Consider the following 21,306-nt stretch of genomic DNA (forward strand, 5'->3'; position numbering starts at 1 on the left):
CCGCTCCACTCAAAAGACATAGGAGGGCTGAATGGATAAGAAACTAAAACCCTTACATATGCTGCCTACAAGAGACTCAATACAGATTGAAAAACACACACAGACGGAAAGTAAAGGGATGGAAAAAGATATTTCATGGAAATGGGAAAAAAAAAAGCTGGGGTAGCAATACTTACACCAGACAAAATAGACTTTACAACAAAAGCTACAACAACAGACAAAAAAGGAACCAGTAATCCCACTTCTGGGTATTTATCTGAAGAAACCCAAAACACTGCTTTGAGGGCTGTGTGCATCCATATGTTCGCTGCAGCACTATTGACAATGGCCAAAACATGGAGGCAGCCTGGTGTCTCTTGTTGGGTGAATGGATAAAGAGGAGGTGGTACATATATGCAATGGAACGTTGCTCGGCCAGGGAAGGGAATGGGTTCTTGCCATCTGGGCAGCATGGATGGACCTGGAGGGTGTTGTGCTGAGTGGAGTATGTCAGACAGAGAAAGACAGATGCAGTGTGAGTTTGCTTATATGTGGAATCTAAAGAACAAAACAAACAAAACAGAAACAAACTCATAGATACAGAGAACATTTGATGGGTGGCAGGTGAGACGAGGGGTGGGAATGGGTGAAAAAGGGGGGGATTAAAAAGTATACACTGGTATAAACCCGAGCAGGCTGCAGCAGGTCTTGCTGGCAGATTCCTCCTTCTTCCTGGCTGATGACAGTGAGACCCTCGGCCCCCTGGGCATTCCTGGTGCAGCTCCCATCCAGTTAGAGACCCTTCAGCCTCAGGTCTCAGGCCACCTCCTCCCAGCTGGCACGGAACCCCAGACAGCGGACAGACCTGGTACCTGTGGGCTCTCCTATGAAGACGCACTTCAGGGCAGGCCAGCCCTGTCCTCCTGGAATGATCGGGATCGTCTAGGCGACTTTGCACCAAGGACCCCATCCTAGACCAGCCTGGATTACAAAATGCAAGTGGCAGAATCCCCCAGGCAGCCCCAGGCACAGAGGCCAAAGATGACCTGCTCTGGGCCAGGTTCTTCCTCCTGAGAGCCCTCACATCACCGTGCCTTCCCAGGGGTTGCGAGCTGTCCTGGAAAGACTTCCAGGAGGGATGTTTTCCCCCTTGTAGCCAAGTTCAAGGGAGCGTACTTGCCATTAATGTGGAGAGGAAATACTCAGGTAGTTGCCCAAACAAGCCTTACCTCATGGGCACAAATCAGCTTTCAGAAAGGCGGGGAGGGGCTGGGAGGGTCTGTGCATCCGCTTTTAATCCTGAGCCCCCGCAGACAGAGGGCCTGGCCCTTTCCCCTCCCCAGGGCTGCCCTCCCGGGTCCTCCTAGCGCCGCCCAGCTCCTGCTGCAGGTGGCAGCCCGGCAAAGGGGCTTGTCCTGAGTCCTGCTGTCCTCAACTCAGTGTCTGGATCTGCCGTCACCACCTGTCCCTTAGATTTGCGGACAACAGGCGACAGAGAGAACCTCACCACCTTCCTCACTGCGGGAACGGAATGCTGAATCAGACCCGACCACGAAGAGCAGGACGAATCGCTAACCCCACTGCCCCTCCCCAGAAGCGAGGTCAAAGGCGGCAGGTTTTTTTCTGGGAAAGCTGCCTAGGCCGGCGCCCCATCTCTGACTCCCGACCCCAACCCAACCCTGCGTTCCGTGTCTTCCCGTCCATGTCACCATGAAACAGCTGCACCGCCACCCCAGAAACTGGAACACTTGAGATCACAAAACTGGGCACCAAAAAATAAAAATAAAAAACCCGCAGGGGCCGCACCTTCCTGAGAGCAGCTCAGCCTGCGATACGTAAAAGCCGAGTCCGGGTTCCCCGGGGCGCTAGTACCTGCACCACCCCGGCCCACGTCACCGCGCCAGGCCTGTGCGCCCGCGGCTCCGCAGGGGTTCCCAGGGCAGGAGCGCAGATGAGATCCGGGACGCGTGGGGCCTAGAGAGGCAGAGGGACCTCCGCCCCCGGTAGGGGTGCCTGGCCGCGGGGCCCCGGCCACCTCCGGGCCACCCCCAGGCCACCTCCGGACCACTTCTGAGCCACCCCTGGACAATCTCCGGGTCACCCTAGGCCACCTTGCCGTGCAGGGCGCCAGGGCCCGGGATGCACGGTGCCAGATGTGGGGAGCGCAAAGGCCGGGCCTGACTGCGGCGGCGCACGGGGACCGGGAACCCGGGACAGGGAACCGGGCCTGCCGGTGGCTACTCACCGAGGCTCCCCGCGAGCGGGTGCAGCGTCCAACGGCCCAGCTCCGCCATTGCAGTGGCACTGCGGCGGGCGGGGGGCGCGCGTCACCGCGGGCGGGAGCCCCAAACCCAGGCCTTCCCCCGAAGCTCCCCGCCGCCCAGCCGCGCCCCCGGCCGCCGCGCGGCTCCGCCACATCCCAACCCACCTTTTCCTTTTCTGCTCATCCTTTATGGAGCAGGTTTGCGGTGTGTTCAAATCAGAAAACGCGTTGCCGAAAATAAGCCTGGCTGCTGCGCAGGGGCGGGGAGCGGAGGGAGACGAAGGCCCCCCGGCCAACCCGCCCCGCCCGTCCCCAGCGCCACGGGCTCACCGGGTTACCGGGGATGATTCTTACTCGTGGTGAGAATCACTCACCACACTTCGTGTTGGGCGTCAGCAGCCACGACGCAGCGCAGAAGACTTGCACGTGTTTTGACCATTAACTCTCGGCTTCCCATCTCCACAAGCTGCCTTCCGCCGCCCTGGAGACAGAGAAACGCTTTTGCAGACTTGCATGGAGCAAATCATATCGCTGCTCCAGAATCGGACCCTCAAGTCCGTCTTTGAGACTCCGCCTCTGGCGCCGGGGTCCCAGCCTCTCCACTGCTGCAGGCTCTGGGTCTGGCATTCATCAGTATGTGGGGAGAATACCCTGACCCACTTCTGAGCGTGGCTGAGGAGTGAAATGGTTTAATAAATGAGGCAAGCATGGTTCACGAAAACCTATGTGCAGGCCAAACGTTCCCTGGTGGAAAGCATTCCTTTCCCGTGAACAAGACTTACAAACCAGCAAACCCCAAAGCTCTGGGCACAGGGAGCCACTTGTTTTGCAAGCGGATCCTTCATGGTGAGGGTGAGAGTGAGCCTCTGCCACTGTCATCCCACGTCCCTGGACCCATGCTCTCCGGCTGCAGGAAACCAGGACCATTTCCTGATCGCTGATTAAGAACGGATGGGAGAGCACGAGGCAGCCTCTCCTCCTGACCGGCACCCGGCAGCACCTTTAAACAGGACGTCCCAGCATCCCTGCTGTCTGGAGGGTAAACACAAGGCAGACTTGTGAGTCCCGTGGTGTCAGCACTTTGCCACCTTCTTTGGTTCTTCGGTCAGAGAGGCAGCGATGGGTTAGGGTAACGTGAAGAAACGCTCAGTGAGTCTTGATGGGGCTCTTGGTGGGAGCGCAGTGGGCAGCAAAGGAAAATCCCCACCCAGGATGAGTGTCTACTCCAAGGACATCCAATGGGATCAGTTTGCTGCCACATGACTGGCTGGTCACCTGGGTGTGTGCCACACCCTGGCTCCATGTCTGTCTGGGCTGCTGATAGGCCCAGCAGTGGCAGTAGCCAGGTCAGCCTGGGTCAGGGGAGATCGGTGTGGCTAAACCCACCCATAATGGTGTACTCGCCACCCATGCCACCATCGTCACTAGTTTCGTAAGCTTTCTGTGCAAACACTGGGATGGCTGGCTGGAGAGAGCAGCTTGCTGACATCTGCAAACTTGGCACCTTCTCCACCAGACTGCCGAGGGCCCCCATGCAGCAGGAGACTTGGTGAACCTGCAAACATTTTCCCCTCTGGGCCCAAAGTCTGTCCACCCCACACTTCTCCCCAGCCCTCCAAACATGTGCCTTCTAAGTTCCTGACCATCAGTGTGGACCAAGGTGTGTGGCCTGTCCTTCCAGCAGAGTGGATAACCAGATCTGCGGCTCGTGTCGGTCACGGGTGGACTTCCCTTAGCCACTGTCCAGTGGGCTAGTTTGAGCAGGGCTGTGATACTCTCAGAACTTCCCAGCCAACAACAGCAGAGCACACAAGGCTGTCTTACTGGTCACTCGTTTCAGGGGGCTCCCAACAAGCCCAGCTGGAGGCCTGGCCAGTACAGGGGCAACTGTGTGGAAGGTGAGCTGCTTGCTTCCACTCAATTTCACAAAAGTGAACAAAGGACCAGTGAGTGAAAGTTTGATGACAAACAGCTTACGTAAGAAATATAAGAAGTCTTAACGTATCTCCTCCCAAGACACTTATTAATAACAAATGGAAATAGTGCATTGACAGTGGGGAGACCTGGCAGGCAACAATTTAGCCTGGAATGAAAGCCAGCATCTGTAATGGAGCAAATCAATGTCGTGTGCCTCAAAATACAGTAGCTAAGAAAAACACAATTTCTGTAGTATTCCTGCCAGATTCGTATCTGAATTTAATCAAGAGAAAACATCTGAGAAACCCCAATTGAGGGACATTTCTAAAAAATAACTGTTGTCCTGTACTCATAAAATATCAAGATTGTGAAAAACTAAGGCTGGGGGCCTGCCCAGTGGCTCAGGCGGTTGGAGCTCTGTGCTCCTAACTCCGAAGGCTGCCGGTTCGATTCCCACATGGCCCAGTGGGCTCTCAATCACAAGGTTGCCAGTTCAACTCCTCGAATCCCGCAAGGGATGGTGGGCAGCGCCCCCTGCAACTAACAATGGCAACTGGACCTGGAGCTGAGCTGCGCCCTCCACAACTAAGATGGAAAGGACAACAACTTGACTTGGAAAAAAGCCCTGGAAGTGCACACTGTTCCCCAATAAAGTCCTGTTCCTCTTCCCCAGTAAAATCTTTAAAAAATAAAAAAAATAAATAAAAGAGAAAAACTAAGGCTGAGGAACTGTTCTAAGTGCAAACGGTGGTTGTACTGTATTTTTAGGGAGTAATGACAAGAAAAAGGTCTGTGCATGCTCAGTACAGATGCAGCCGCCCTGGGTCTGACTACCTAGAACTCAGTGTAGGTGTGCAGGGTGATGGAAGTGTGAAGAGACGCAGGGAGAGGTTCACAGTCAGAATCGAGGCTCTGGGTGTCTTTGGGGGTGGCTGCGGGGTCGGGGGGCACACAGGAGGCTTCTGGGGAGCCCAACATACTCTTTCCTGACTTAGGTGATGGTCACTTGGGTATTATTTTATAATTATGCTTTAAGCTGTACATATATGTTCTACAGACTTTTCCATAGTACATTAATTATCCCAATTTTTAAAAATGCCAATGGCAAACCAGAAACCTTCCACATTAGGAAAGAATCATAAGAATGGAGGGAAGTTTAGAAATAGCTCCACTCCCTCATTTTCTAGGGCGTGTGACTCGCTCACCTGTGTCCCAGACGGGGGCTCTTGCAACACAGAAGTACTGGTTTGCTGTCAGGAGGAACGTACTGCCTGAAATCCAGCAGGGATTAAATGCCAGAGTCTTGAAAAACAAGCACCATGCCTTAAGGGAGAACGCAGAAAACAAGGAGGCATCCAAGACAGGAACACCTCGTGGCAGAGCTAACTGTGGTGTGGGGAGAAGGGTGGTGCTGACGCAGCCTGGGAAGGCCCCGGAGACTTTCTAGAGCTTTCCCTTCACAGCAGGGGCCCTGGGCGCCTGGCCCTGGGACTACAACACAAGGACAAAGCAGCTTTCGGTGGTGTTCCCATTAAAAAGCAAATGTGAGCTCAAAAGCCAAAGGGACTGTGGCCGAATGAAAGTGTTCACATGCTCTCATGATGCACCCTCCTTCAATCCCTCTCTCTGCTGTCCCTTGCGTTCTTCCCAGGTGGCAAGAAGGATGGCCATTGCAGCCCCTGGACATGGCCCCCTCAATGACAGAAGCATAAAAACTGCTCCTCTTTCCCGCAGGCCCTGGGACAACATCCATGAGCCACGCCCGAAGCACTCAGGCTGAGAGCAGACAGGTTTCCAAAGGAAAATTGGGAACAGGCCACCAAAAGGAGGGGAAAGAGTGCTGGCAGGCCAAGGCAGCAGATGTCCACTCAGGGACAAACGTGTGGGAAAGGCTGCGCACATGTTCCTGCGTCTGTTCTAAAACCAAATGTAAATGGCTCTGGATGATCCATTTGTTCAGTGTAATTCACTGTAATTAACAGAGGACAGTGAGAAGATTCGGCCCTTTTGGTGGTTCTGGCAGCCCCACCCCAGCATCACACACAAGAGACCCTTGCAGAGCTAAAATACCTAGATGCTTGGTCACTCAGACATTCGACAGCCCTGGGAGGACCTACTGGATCCCAGACGCCGGTACAGGATAAGTGCTTTGGGGAAAGATAAATGCAGGTAAAGTCGGTTAGATAATTCCAGCAACTGGAGGGGCAGGCTTTCATTTTCATATAAGGGAGTCAGGTGTCCTGGTAAGGTCACATTTGAGAGAGAAGAGAGGGAGCCATGCAGGTATCTGGAGGGAGAGCATTCCAAGCAGGGAACAGCAAATGCAGAGGCCCTGCAAGACAGCATGCTCTGTGCGGTGAGAAACTTGCAATCACCCTGCAAAGCCAGCCTATGCCAGCATAGCCCAGGCACTCCGTGGAATGGTAGAGTTGGGTACAATGACTGAATGTATCCCAGGACCCCCGCTAGGGCCAGGGTAAGTTTGTGACATCCATGACAGGTCTGAGCTGCGGGCCACATGGCCTGGGCTGGTCTTAGACCAGTGACGGCCCCTCCTGGACCTGCTTCCTCACCTGCCAGGTGGGTGTGCAGGGAGCAGTCCTGCTCAGTTGTCGCAGGAGAGGGGCCTGTGTCTCCACCTCCTCACTCCTGGCCCGCAGGGGGCGCACTCTCCCGTCCTGCCGAGGCGTCCCTGCGGCTGCTCCTTAGTCTTTACCTGCTTCTATCACCAGGTCGCCGTACCCCTCCAGTCCCCATCACTCTCTGCATTCCCGCCCAAGGATCTCAAGCTCCCTTAGCCCAGCTGATTCCACATTGTAATAAAGTATACGTACTATATATGTACATAAACACTGGCTATAAGCCCTGTAACAAGTGCATGCACTGTATACGTTGTATGTAAACACTGTAACTCTCCACTCCTATTTAGTCTCACCCATACAACCTCTATCCACCAGACCAGTTTCTCCAGGATGTATGTTTCATTCACTTTTGAATCCCCCCCTTTGCCTAGTAAATAGCGGATGCTCAAAAATATGTACATACTGACAAATGCCTGAAACAGATGAAAGAGCAAACCAGCGAACAAACAAACCAGTTCTCAGGCAGAAGACAAGTTTTGTCTTGGAAGGGTACCCTTCAAGTCAGTCAGTGGCCCCCAAAGCACCATCCGTGTGGCAGGCTCCCCTCTCGCACCTCCAGGCGGCCCCGCACACGCTCACCCTATTTCTTTGTCCTCAAACAGCTCAGCTGGGTTTCCACACTTCAGTGCAGTAATTCATAACATCTTACGTGCATGTGCCAAGGAGATGGCCTTCCCTTCTTTCCCTCTAGACCAAAGCTTGATACTTAAAGAAATTGTACATTTCCTTCACTCCTTTGCCCAACATTTTATTATGAGAATACGCAGACATAGAAGAAAGTTGAAAGAACTGTATGTGAACATGACATTATTCACCATCCACAATATTTGCTCTCTCACTGTGTCTGCACCCCTCCTTCCATCGGCTTACATTTGATGCACTTCAAAGTAAGATAGCACACATCATCCCTGAGCTCTGCAGCTTGCTTACCATCCACAGGGGCTCGATATTTTTTTTCTAGCTTTTTCTCTGGATGGGGAGATAAAGTTAGGAGTCAGCAGATGCCTGGATCTCAGTGTGCTGCTCAGTGAGTTTTGCCCCTGGGCTATATCCATGTAACCCACACCCCCACGGGGGCACAGAACGCGACCTCCTCTGCTGAGCATCCCGGCCTTTCCGTGATCTGCACCCCCTGAGGCAACCATTCCTTCTGGCATTTCCACCACAGCATAGTGCAGCCTGGAAGTTCATTTAATGGACTCTTGCGTGTATCGGGAGTTTACTCTGATTTACTGCTGGATATTATTGTGTTGTATGGATTTTCCACGGTTGGTTTCTCCATTCCCGATGAGGGCTACCCCGGGTCTTTCCAATTTGAGTCTATTAGAGCACAACTGCCATCAACATTCTTGGAGTTTCCTGTCTCTGGCACCTTCAGGTTTCTGAGTCTTGGACAGCAGGGGGCGTCGTCGAGCTAATGGACAGAAACCTCAGATTTTCTTGGAGGAAGGAAGCGACCTTGTTGTACCAACCAATTACCACCATGGCAGTAACAGACCTTAGGAGGAGTCATTGTGCCACATATTGACGAATGTGACAGAAGGGCAGTGAGCCAGTTCCCCAACAGATCACCACTTGTGCTCCATGCGTGGTGAGTCCATCCTGGGCCAGGACGCCACACAGGAAGACTGGAGGGGAAAAGGATGGAGAAGAGATGGTCAAAGGCCCTGGCACACCTCAGACCACCCCTGCGCTGCCAACAGACTTCAACGGGCATGTCCCCTGGGCTCTTACGTGGCTGTCACCTGTGTGTTGTCACGCCAAGGCCCTATGACTTGGGCTCTTCCCGATGTGCTCTGAGATGGAAAGTCCTCAGAGAGGCAGGATTTGGGCCACCGCTACTGCCACGTTGTGCTCTTGTGACCTCTGCATTTGTCACACCAGATCTCACTTGGCCATCACATCCTGAGTGTGCCCCTATCACTCCCCAGTGGTATGTCACGTGCTAGGAGCCCCTTGGAGGCCACTTCACCAAGAAAAGCAGAGGTAGGCTTGAGGGAATGAGAAACAGAAAGGCTGATTTTGACGCAAAATCATGGTGTGGTTCCCAGAACCACTGGGAACCTTGTTCAGAACGCCGGGTCCTGTCCCCATCCCCATGGGGTGGGACCTGGGGATTTATCACTTGACCGAGCTGACGGGCAATGCTGCCGTACAGCTGGTTTTGGAAGCTGCTGGTCTGGGTGCTGGTGGGAGTGGAGGGGAAGCGTAGGTGCTGAGTGGGCGAGGAGAGCCGGTGGGTGGGGGGAGCCTTGTTCCCACATAGACTGACCAGGGCTGACCCTGGCTGCTGCTGCATCAGGAAAGTGGGTCTGATGTAAGAAGACCTTCAGGAGCCATTGCTCAGGGCAGGGCAGAGGCCAAAGGTCACAGCAACCAGTGGCACTGGCCCCCTTTCCTCTGGCTCCTCCCACCTCCCACCCCTTCTTCCACCTGTGCTCACGGGGAGGCACAGCCGGCACCTCACACTCCTCCCGCAGGCCCCTGAGCAGCAACCCCTCTGTACTCCCCTCTTTCTGTCCCTCACCTACGCCCTCATGGGACACACTGAGGTCCCAGAGCAGAGAAAGGGCGGCCATGCATGCATTGGGGGAAACCAAACTTGGCACTTATGTTATTTTCATTCTCAAGAGCAGCATCCAAAAGTGTCACCAGCACAGACAGAACGCGGGCGAGCACGGTCAGCAAGGCAATGTCCACGGAGGAATGCCCGGACCTGCAGGGATTTTATGTTTCTTTGAGCCAAATTGGAGCAGCGTCTCACATGCTCCCAGGGAGTGGCAGCTTTGCAGCTTCTTTTATGCGTCTGAGGTTAAGGAGGCCAGGAAGGAAGATGAGCGAGGTGGGAGAGCCGGGTGGGGACAGCTCACAGGAGAGTTGAGATCACTGCCCTCTTGAGGGGGGCCAGCTTATTGCAAAGGCATGTGACCCCGGATGCCCGCGGACAGTGCACAGGGCTGCTTCAGGCGAAGATCACCCTTTGCTGCAGGAGCTCGAGGCCTGGGGCGTGAGACCCACTGTGACCCACCCAGTTAGGAAGTTATGACCAGAGCACCCTGTGAGGGTACTTTCCTGGAACGTTTTTCCATCCACACAATTCTGCGGGTTCTATTAAGCACAGCTGTCTCAGGTACAGCCATCTGACACTCCAGGCAGCCCCCGAGGACAGCAGGTGGAGGGGCTGCCTGTGCAGGGTTCTGTCTTCTTCAAGAGGTTAGCAATCGGGCAAGTCCCTCCACTTGCCATCCAGACCCCAGCCCCAGGAAAGGGAGTAAGGCCAGAAATTACAGGAGTGGAACTCAGGGAAGGAGCGTCACAGGTGGGGCACGTGTCTCCTGCCCTGCCCCCGTGCCCCACACAGCTGGCAGTCTCTGATGGGTATCGGCGGGTTCAACTAGAGGCAAGAGAGCAGCAGGTGGCCCTCAGTGACTGGGCAGAGCTGAGGCCCTGTCCTGGGTACACAATGCCTCAGGAGGCTGCCAGATGAGGACTGTGGTTAGCTGGGAGCGTGCTCTCTGGGGAGGCCGGAGGGCCTGGAACTCTCCACATGCTGCTGAGGCAAAGGCCACGGATTGGGAAGGGAGGGACCAGCCTCTTGGGAGCGTGCAGTGTGTGTAGCACGTGGACACTGCGACCAATAAAAGCTGCTGGAATGCAAGTGACAGGCAAAGCAGTCTCCGGTTATTACAGGCCCAGAGGCACTCAGAGGCGTGGGTCCCAAACAAACACGGAGGTTGCCCTGGGGCCAGGGAGGGAAGCCCAGATTTGAAACACAAAGGAAGCTGCAGAAGGAGGAGCTGGTATTTACCAAGCACCTATCTGACACCTTATCAGGCTCTCCGGTTGTAACCACACAAGGTTGCTGTCTCACAGGCTCTGCCTGTCGCCTGGGGCCACACAGAGAGTGTGTGGAGGGGGTGGAGGTGGGGGCTTGCTGGGCACTTGTCTTCAAAACAAATCCGTGGCCCAGGGAGTGCAATCTAATAACCCAGCACGGGCGGCTCCGCAAGCAGCTCCAGTAATCCAGGCTGGTGTCCTCACCCGTGTCCCCTTATTGTCATTTGCCGCGTCCCCAGCCAATTACACGTCCTACTTTGTTATCCTCACCAGAACTCTGAAGTAGGTGTCACTATTCGCATCTGCATTTTACAAACAGGAAGCAGCGGGGTGGCCCGGGAACCGGCCCTACCGTTGTCCCATTCAGGCAGGTAACCGGCTCTCTGCTTTGCCCCACTCAGGAGACAGAGCTGGACAGAGAAACAACCCAACTAGCCGTGATCTTTAGGCTGCGGAAAGGTGGCGAGAGCTTCTGGAGAGCGCCCCCTTGCCCCCTTGGGCAAATCAGATTGTCCCAGTGGCCAGGCCAGTGGCCTCCAGGGCAAAAGGCTGTGTGGTGTCCACTCCCTGTGAGGCAGAACAGCAGAGTCCAGGGGACCCGGAGGGCCAGCTGCAGGGAGACAGGAGGCCTGCCAGCAGGCTCCGCAGGCCAGGTCCAGCGCCCTCCCCAGGGACACAGGGGCCTCACCAGAACAGAGTCTCTGGAGGACAGAGGTCATCCTGTCTCCCAGAAGCTGATGCAAAAGGGGCTCAGGAAACGTCCAGGTTTTCACAGACTAGAGTGACTTTCTGTGAGCGGACAGGCAGGGCACTGGGCGGGGCTGTGAGGGCCTGGGTTGGAGCACAAGGCTGGCCTGTGTGAAGAGACAGAAGTGGCTGAGCAGCTTTGCTGAGCAGGATGGGAACTCGCCCACCATCTGCGTCCCTTCCTTCTCCAGAGGTGTTGATGCTGATGAGCATAACTGGTGCTGGACGTGGCAGGTGCAGCAGGGCGCCCCCCGGGGGGGGGAGCGGTGGGGAGGGTGCAGGCTGGGATGCAGAGACCCTGGGCCATGGCCCTGCTCACAGGCTGGGGACGGAGCGGGCACTGGCTTCAATTCCTAGATGCTGGGAGTAGACAGCGCCTGGAGCTGCCTCAGGATCAATGTCTCTGGCAATCGGCTGGAGAAGGTCAGGGGCCCAGAGGGAAAATGTAAGAACAAGTTAAAAATCTTAATTGGGGAGGTGGATGTGGAAATGGACAGGGAAGGAAGGATGGGAGAAAGCGCAGATACGGACACACAGCATTCATCACTAACCAGCCACAGGTACTGGGATGGCGCTGTGGGCCCCAGGGCCAGGAGCAGATGGTAAGGCCACACACGAGTGTTTGCAAAAGGCGTGTGCAGGAGTGAACCAGAAAAGCCAGAGAGGCTGCCGGGGGAGGCAGGGGGAGTCCTGCCTGTTAGCCAAGCTCACTCAGCACAGGGTTTGTGGCTGCAGGGAAAGCCTCCTGAGGTCCTGACCTGCCCAGTCTGGGGGTCGTGCCCTTGTGTGCCCAGGCCACCCCCTCCCACAGGCATAAAGGGTGTCTTGTGGACCAACCACTCGCTCGTCCTGGAGATGGACCTAGACAAAGGTGCAAACACCACTGGTTAATTATTACCTTTTCCGGGCATGGTGCATGCAAAAATGTACCCCCTTTGGCTAAAGAACGAGGCTCTTGCTGGAGTTCTGGCCCTGGCTATGGGGGCATCCGGGGGACCCCGGCACCACCTCCCTCTGCCTGTGTGCCCCCGACCTTGGCCCGGGCCCTTGGGCTCAAGCCGCCAAACCCTTTCCTGCCCCATCTCTGGTCCACACACTGTCCCTCCCGTGCCCTCTTGGCAAACCCACACGGCGGCTTCTCCAGTCGTCCCAGAGAAGCCATGCCATCCAGGGATTCCTAAGTGTGTGGCTGGTGTGCATTGCATACCACCTCCTACAGCAGGGCCCCAGCGGAAGCGGCCCCTCCCCACTCAGCCAGCACCTAGTCTGTTTTCCACTTGACAAGGAGCAAGCCCAGCCCTAGTCACCAGAGACAGCTTTGGCTGTCCCCTCTCCTCCTGTCCCTGCAAAGCCCGGCCTGGGCCCTTCCACACATCCCAGAAAGAGCCTTACCATCCCCAGGACACAGGACAGGGTTGGCTAAGCAGAGGTGAGGCTTGTGGCTGCAGGGAAAAGAACAATGTCTCAGTGCTTGGGGTAACATTTCTGTCACGCTCGGTGTGCAGCCAGGGGTTTCCATGGAGGGACAGTCATGGTGAGATGGCAGGGCCGTTGCCGCTCTGGGACCAGCCCAGCTCTGCCCTTTGGGCCCCTAGTTTGACAGCTGCAGCCTCAGCTTTCCCAGTCAGCGGCCGCAGGCTTTTCAGACTGGCACAGGGTAAGTCACCTCTGCTGAACCACTGGCCCCTGAGCTCATCACCACCCCTGTCTTTTTAGTGACAGGACAGGAGGTGAGCTCATGCTGTCCTGCTCCTGTCACAGCTCGTCACTTGCCCACTCTGGGTCTCAGTCTCCTCTAGGAAGATAAGGAGGCTCTGTCCTCCCACCACTGTCTGCCACCTACTACCTGCAGCCCCCTCCCTTCAAGACAGAACTATGTGTTGCCCGTTCAGGTGGAGGCTGGACCGTGCATGGCTACCCACAGCACAGCTGCAGAGGCTGGGGAGGCGGGAGCATTCAGGAGCATGCTCAGAGCACTCGAGAACCAGCTCCCCCTTCCAGGACCACCCAAGCCTCCACAGCCTCTTTCCCAAGGGCCCCTGACAGTGCCCAGGGCACGGAAGCTGAGCTCCAGGACCTGAAACCTGCGCTGGCTGCTGGCTCCCTGCGTCCTTCCCTGCTCCCAGCAGCCAGCCTCCCCCACGGCCACCACGTGACAGGTCCTGTGACAGTGTTTGCTCAGTGTGTGGTCCCATGCCACCTTTCTCGTTAGTACACACTGGCCATTCTGCAATCTCCTCCGAGAGCAGCTGCACGATTGCTTTACGTAAAAGGACAAACAAACAGCGGCCGCCCAGCGCCCCTGCTCCCAGAGCTCCTTCCTGTTTTGAACATTTTCAGGCACGTGCAGGGCCGGCTCTTATCACAGAATGCCCGTTCCTTTGGAAAGGGTCCTGTTCCTTAACCAGCGGGGACATCAACAGAACAGGCGTCGTGGACAACTCGAAACATTTCATCACACCGAGTCCCACAAATAACCCTGGCAGAGCACAGACATCGCTGGGAACTGATGGGGCAGTTCCTGTTTTCCTGGAAGACCAAGGGAAGCAGAACAGCCTGATTGAGCAACACGGCCACTCTGTTCCCCAGCCTGGCATTTGGGCCACACTGAGAGTCCCCAGGGAGGCGAAAGAACAAACCCCCCATGTGCTGCCCCCCTCCTGTCACTCCCGTCACTGACTGCTGATGTTGGATGGTAACCAGAAGAGTCACGTTCATTTAAATAATCTCCCCACCCATTCTTAGGTTTCCATGTCCCTAGGGAAACAAAGGACATTCCTTCCCCCAGGGAAACTGTTTCCTGCTGCAGGGGAGCAAACCACACCACACATTTTTCTAGTCACATCTAGATCAGACAAGATGTCCTCCTTTCGCCTTTAGGTCTGGGCAGTAATTACTGTACCCTGGCCAACGTAACCATCAAAGCCTCCTCCAGCAGGGACGGTTGCACCCAGGAACGCTGTGTGCGCGTGCGTGCGTGCGTGCGTGTGTGCGTGTGTGTGTGTGTTGGGGGGGGACAGGCTCCTTCTCTCCCGCCCACACCCGCCCCCCAGCCACAGTTCTGACCCCAGGGTCTGTGCAGCAGGGACGCAGGAGCGTGTAGGAAGCTCCCAGCCGCCTGTGCACAGGTCGGGAGGTCACCCACATGGACTGCCCCCCTGGGCTGCCCTTCGGGTCCTTGCAGGCCCCGGCGATGCTGGGTCTCTTTCGCCTGCTGTTCCCGGCACTGGGCACTGTGGCCGAGCTGCTGCCCAGTCAGACCAACACGTTCAGCCTCCCCTCGCCTTTCCCGGTGGCCCCTGGCAGCCCCCGCTGGCCCACTCCCCACCCTCCAGCCAAGTGCCTTTCACACACTCACGGGCCGTTTGGGTGTTGTCTCTGTGAAGTGTCAGTTCCCTGTGCACTTCCGACTGGGTTGTTTGTCATTTTTGGAGTCCTGCTGGGCCGTCAGAGGAGCCCCACACCAACGGTTTGCCTCTCCAGTGGATGGCAGGTCGCCCCTTCCAAGCTGAGTCACGTTAGGCACGTGAATTCACTTTACTTCAGTAAAATGTACCCTCTGCTTGTAAGAGAACAGTAACCAGCCTACCTGGGTGGTTGTGAGGGCCCGAGGGGGTCATGCACGTCAGCTGCCGGGAACTTTGGGGGGCCCACAATAAGACGACAGAGGTTAGTTCTCCCGAGGCGCGTCATCTTTGTAAGGATGGAAGTCGGTAAATGAGTAATGTAATTAGACTTAACTCCTTTGCAGTTTGACTCACCACACAGTTCACTCTCCAGCCACTGGTAGTTAGACTTAGCTAGTTTGCAGTTAGATCCATCCTGATATTCAGCTGTTTCCTCTTTGTTTCTCCTCCCACTGATTAAATGAAGAACGCTATTCCCTCTGTCAAGGCTGCGTGCACCTCACGAATCCATTTAATCAGCAGATGCTCACCTGGAAAGGGCAGCGTCTTACTCCTCAGGCGCCTGGACACCGGAATCCAATTTACATCCCTGGCAGTTTTTACCGGTGACGCAGAAAGCCCCAGGCTGTGGTGGCCAAGCCTGAGTCTGGAGTCTGTGTCGTGGTTGCTCGTTTGTGTGTTGTGAAAGTCTTCACGCGGCAGGTGGAAGCACAGAAAGAAGATTTATTAAAGTAAGAGGAGGATCGGCGGGGCAGAGTCTGCTGGGAACTACTGCGAAAGTCTTCCTTCCATCTCACATTTTACATTTTCTAACTAGGATGTAAACTGCTTTGTCCTGTAATGGAATCTTCTATTGAGTTTGGCTTTGTCCGTTGGAGTGGGGGAAGGTGCAGTTGAACTTGTTATAACAACGTTTGCATATGTTATGTAAATCAAGTTGGAGCCAGGCGTGGATCCCATACAGATACAGAACCTCTCCCAAGTCACAGTGTCGGGCACGCAAGGCTGAAGTACACAGAAGCGTTGAAACTGGAATTCATGGCAAGTGTATAGTAAGGAGAGTCATGGCAGGAGGGGAGGGGGGCAAAGAACAGAGAAAATGTTTTCAAAAGGTCCCAAGCTAAATTACACTTGTTAAATCAAATAATACCAGAGGTCCAAATCTCAAAACAGAACATTTAGTGCCACCATTACAACGCCTCCCGCCCCCATCTCATCAGTCCAGAGATAACATTATCTTAAAACAGACCAGACCCCAGGAAGCGATGTCAGCCCTCAGACCTGCCTGCCTGCCTCCCTCTTTCCTGCATAAGAAAAAGCAAATCTAAAGATCAGCACAGTTGTCTACTCAGAGACTCCCTCTGGCTTCTCTGCCGGCACCTTTCTTCTTAAATAAACTTTCTAACGTCTATTCTTTTTGAGTCTTATGAATGCTTCCACATTCTGCAAACAACCAGGGGGATTCTAAGCCAGCACACTCTTTCATTTAAGGTGTTAAAAAACAAACTCAGAGTACAGTTGGAGATCTCGTTGGCTTTATGAAATGATTCACGAATCGGACAGCATCCCATCTAGCAACCGGAAGGAGCTCCCAGGGGTTGTACAAAATGAAAGGTTGTTATAGGAAGAAGGGTGGGGCAAGGGAGCCATTAACGAAGCAAAGATTATTTGGGGGTCAGGACACCTTTTATCTGGGGCAACAGAATGGAAGGTTTTCACCATGCAGATTGCCTTTTCTTCCTATGGGGAGTGGAAAGGGCCCACATGACAAATGACCTTACTGGTGCTTGCCCAGAAAATCCCAGACTGGTTGATTTAAGGTTATGTTTCTGGGAGAGTTGAAAGTGCAGTTAGGTCAGGTGTTAGATCTAGGGTTGGTGACATGGGCTTTAGCACGAGTGATGCCATTTCGGGCCTCAGGTTTTTCTTTAACAAATGGCATGCCATGTCTTTACTGTTGTCAAAAGAACATTCAGCCCGAGAACAAGTCTTACAAGAGTTTATTTGAGCCAAGCTGATGACACTGCCTGGAGGCAAGCTCTCAACAGATTGAGAAAACGCTCCAGAGAACAGCAGTTTTGCAGCTTATTTTATACATTAGCACAAAGGAGGAGACGTTGTGGGGGTTACATGAAATCCACGGAGAGGTTAAGGGGGTGGGAGAAAACAGAGTGGGGGAATCTCTGGGGTTGGATAAAAAGTGAAACAGAGAAACTCGTACATTTTACATAGGTGTGTGCAGGATAGTTAGTCATGAACATTTAAGCACATTGTGACGGTTTTGGGGAACAAGACAACAGTGAGGGGTTCTGTGGTCTCAGTGGCTGTGCCCTGAGGGTTCTGGAAAAGGACATTACTCTGACATTCCAAGGGTCTGTTACCTTAGATGCATAAAGACAGCAGACAGTTTCAAAGGTAAAGACTGACCTTTGTCCAGGAAGCCACAGGCCCAGGACGCCACTACCGGCCATGACTCATTTTCAGTTAGGAATTTTTACATTCAGACCATCCTGTGTGGTTCTTTTCAGAGTCTGAGTTTGCAGGGTTCACCACGCAGGGCTCCTCTGAGCTCGTCAGGTTTAGTATATATGGTCCCTTTTTTGTCCACACTATCATTAAATTAATAATGTCTTTTCATATCTTCCTGCAAAACTTAAAAATTTTCTTTGTATCTTGAACATCTCTTATTAAGTTCTTAGATATTCTTAGATATTTTTTGTTGTCAGTCTTATGAGATGTTTTCCATTTTCAAATTGGTCACTGCTAGCCTTTAGGAAAGCCATTGATTTGTGTATGCTTACCTTATGACACATGTTATTAAATTTTTATTTGTTCAAAGACTTTCTCCATTGATTGTCCTGAATCTTCAGAGACACAATTTGATTATTCTTTGTTAATCCATTGCTTTAATTAACAGATACTAACTGGACCCCTACTGACTGCCAGGCCCGCCCTCATGGAACCGACATAGGGGGATGAGGTGGGTCAGTAGTAGCAGTCTTGCCTCTTCCTTTTTGGTGTTGTGAGATTTTCCTTCCTCTCTCCTGTCTTATGGCACTGCCTCAGACCTCAGAGCTCAGGCTGCTGACAAGCCCCTGGCCTGCTGCTGACTTCATGGGGATGCCACTGGGGTCACACGTCGTAGGCTTCAGGTGCGCTGCTTTTACCAGGGCGGCGTCTCTGTTGTGAGTGTCATAGAAGCCAGCTCGGAGGGCTGGGAGAGGGGAAGGGATTTACTGATGGGTTCTGGAGGGCTCACAGAGTTGCTGTTTCGAAGGCCCAAGTCCCAGCCTTGAAACATGGGCAGGAATGAGGGCAGCTACACGCCGGTACGGCTGGTCCCAAGGATGGACGGCTGGCACTCCGGGCGCTGGGGCCCGGCACCTTCTGCTGGGTGCTGGGTGCTGGGTGCTGGATGCTGCTCTGGTATTACCGTTTCTCTAGACAAAAAGGCAGGAAGTCAGGCAGTGCGCAGGGCTTCAGGTGAGGGCAAGTAGGAAGGAGCCCACGTCCCCCCACTGCCCTCTCCCCGTCCCAGCTTACTAAGTTTGTTTTCAGTGTGTGTTTCATGTCAGAAATGCACATGAAATTATTTTTGCTTCTAAAATGATTATTTTTAGTCTTTGATCTGTCAGGTATTTTTTAAGATCCTCAAAGTACTTTTTCTTCTTTAATCTTTTGTTAAATATGTGGTCAAACCATCCCTACAGTCCCAGGAGAGAACTTACTTGGTTGTGATGGATTCGTCTTCTGTTTGCTGTCAGTTTAGTCAGTACTTTTCCGTGCATATTCCTAGGTGACTATAGCTCAATGTTTCATTTCCTACTATGATAGAACGATGCTAAGTTAGAATCAGGGTTGTACCGACCTCATAGAATGAACTGGTAAAATCTCACCAGTTTGACTGCAGCCTGAAAACACATGGAAATGCTCCCCGCTCTAAAGGTTGGGCAGAAACTTGTAAAACTGCCTGAGCTCTGTCTCTGGGGAAATCAGACCTTCAGCCATGTGCCAATCACTTCCACTGCTTCAGAGGCTCTCCTTCCCTGAATCAGCTTTATATTTTCCTGGAAAATAATTTCATTCAGGTTTCTTTTTTTTAACTATAAAAGTATATATGATTTTATATCATATTTTAAAATGTCCTCTGAATTTGTAATAATGTCCTCATGTATTGCTCAAAATGTCATTTATCACCAAAAATTTGAAATTAACGAAGACAAATGTGTTTTCTAACTCTTTCATTTTGCTTTAATTTTTATTAATTTTATAAAAATGTTACAAATGTATTAATTTCTTTTATTTAGGGTTTTTTCCTAGCTTTTTAAACTACCTAGTTCATTTCTTTTATACCTTGTCTTAAAATGCATTTAATACTATACATTTAGTATATTGTTTTTAATAAACTTTATTTTTATGACTAATTTAGAACGACAGAAAAATGATGACTAGAACAGTGAGTTCCCACACACCCTTCACCTAATTTCCCGTTATTAACATCTTACATGATTAAGACTTATTCTAATCAGATTTCCTCAGTTTCTCCCTACTGTCCTCATGTCCCAGGATCTCATCTTTGAGACCCCTGTCTCCTTGGGCCCTTCTTGGCCATCACTGTTTTTCAGGGCAGGCCAACTGGAGCAGATCTTCAAGCCACGAGTTTTCTTTCCCATTTCCCACTTGCATTTTCCTTGATCCCCAACTCTGACTGGGGGCTCCTCAGGCTTCCCCCGGGCAGCCTGCCCCACCCTCTCTGCTATAACCTTCCCCCGGGCACTAGGCAGCTTTACAGCGATGCAGTTGGACGTTAGGCCTCAGGCCTCCCCAGGTGAGGACATGAAATGATGGAAGTTGCTGGGACCTGTTAACATAAGAATGTCCAAACCTGTAGATAACTTCTTATAAAAATGTATTTGAGCCAAACAGAGGATACACCTGGAAGCAAGATCTCAGCCGACTGAGATAAATGCTTTGGAGAATAAATTTGCAGTTTCTTTTATGCATATGAGATTAGGAGGGAACTAAGGAAGATTTCAAGGAGGCGGGAAGGAGCAAGGCGGGGATTGGATTACAGGACAGTTAAGATTACAGTGATCTCTTGAGGGTGGTTCTGCTTCTTTCAAAGGCTGTTAACCTGGATGCACAGAAACAATGGACAGGGCTGCTTACAGCAAAGAGAAACCTTTTGCTAGAGAAGTTACAGACCTGGGGTGGGACTATCCACCACGACCTGCCCAGTTAGGAATCTGTGATCAGATCACTCTGAGTTTACTTTCTGTAGAACTCCTTTTTTCCCCCCACAGACTGGTAGCGGGTTCTAGATGGGGAGGGAAAATCAGGTTGCAAAAAGAAACATTTCCATTTAAACGTTTCTGGGTCATCGCCTAGAGAGATTTAGAGGGTTTATGAAATGTACACGTTCCGGTGAGCTTAGCAGGTTGACGGGTGAGGAGACATACAAAAATCAGTGATCATTCTACATATTAGCAATAAACAATCAAATGAAATTTTACAATATGGTAATGTTAGAAATAGGAATATTTAGGGTATGTCTGTCAAGTGTGCAGATGCTGTACACTGAAGAGCACAGAGCCCTGCTGAGAAGTGAGAACACCTACACAGGGGACGAGCAGCCTGTACTCAGGGGTTGGGAGACCGGATGTGGCAGCTTCCCCAGGCGGCCTTCCCAGTAAAGGGGCAGAGAGGAGAGGCAGGCGTGGGAACATTCTATGAGGGGACGTGCCCTTTGTGTCTGTGTGGGGCAGCTGTGTCCCGTGCGTCCGCTGCTGCACCCATCTTGAACACTGCAGCGACAGGGGCACTTGGAAAACACTTGCTGAATAAAGGAGAACTGACGTTTAAATGTAAAGAAAGGCCAGAACCTCTACATCCAGAAAGAAGGCTAAGTTTAGTGCCCCTCTCAAGGGCATCCTTACCTAGAATGGAAACAGACTCCTCCAGGTGAGGACAGCAGGGCTGCTTCCCCAGAGCATGCTTGGCACCCGTCCCCGTCACTGGGTTTGGCAGAAACCCAAAGGCAGGCAGGGGAGTGGGAGACTTCACAGTGGATAGGGAGGCTCCAGGTGTGTCCCCATGGAGGCTGGGGACTGGAAAGCCTGGAGCAGGGGACACCGAGATTGGTCAGGGCAGCGTCTGGCTTTCTCTGGTGGGTCCTGAGCTGGCAGCGGGGCCAGAAATTGGGGAAGCTGTCAGTTATTGATCAAGTCTGGCCGATTGGGGCTGATTGTGACAGGGTTGCTGTGTGGCTTCCAGCTGCTGGAGACACTGGTCTCACTCCCTGCGAAGAGCGGAGGCTGGGCTCCTGGTTGGTCACTGCAGGTGAGGGGCTGTTGCCTGGTTGGTGGCCGCGGGTGTCTCAGTTTTGTCTTCACAGATGGCTTAGCCCTGGTGTGTTTCCACGCAGTCCACTAGCGAGCCCTGCGGTCCTCGGCGGTCCGGTTTTCGCATTTCCTTTACGGCCTTTACTGTGTTGGAGGGAGAACAGTAAACTCAG

At 53.0% G+C, this 21,306-nt stretch overlaps 1 protein-coding gene and 1 long non-coding RNA gene across 24 annotated transcripts in view; both read right to left on the bottom strand.

Annotated features, from left to right (window-relative positions):
• Positions 1–3,016, bottom strand: part of JAKMIP3 (Janus kinase and microtubule interacting protein 3) — a 77,281-nt gene extending 74,265 nt beyond the window's left edge. For 21 of the 23 annotated variants that reach the window (XR_016018846.1, XR_016018844.1, XR_016018845.1 and 18 more), the window contains exon 1: positions 2,408–2,609. The gene's annotated coding sequence lies outside the window, so the exon portion shown is untranslated. The other 2 variants (XR_016018835.1, XR_016018834.1) reach the window with 2 other exon arrangements.
• A 4,311-nt stretch (positions 3,017–7,327) lies between these two features.
• LOC109445700 (uncharacterized) lies at positions 7,328–21,221 on the bottom strand. Its single transcript, XR_012498345.2, has 4 exons — positions 20,729–21,221; positions 18,521–18,617; positions 14,744–18,232; positions 7,328–8,429 (listed from the first exon to the last, which is right to left on the bottom strand). It is a non-coding gene; the product is annotated as an uncharacterized LOC109445700 (long non-coding RNA).
• Between the last annotated feature and the right edge of the window lie 85 nt (positions 21,222–21,306).

Source organism: Rhinolophus sinicus, chromosome 15 (genome assembly GCF_057876585.1).
Source record: "Rhinolophus sinicus isolate RSI-liver-muscle chromosome 15, RSI-T2T, whole genome shotgun sequence".
Lineage (NCBI taxonomy): Eukaryota > Metazoa > Chordata > Mammalia > Chiroptera > Rhinolophidae > Rhinolophus > Rhinolophus sinicus.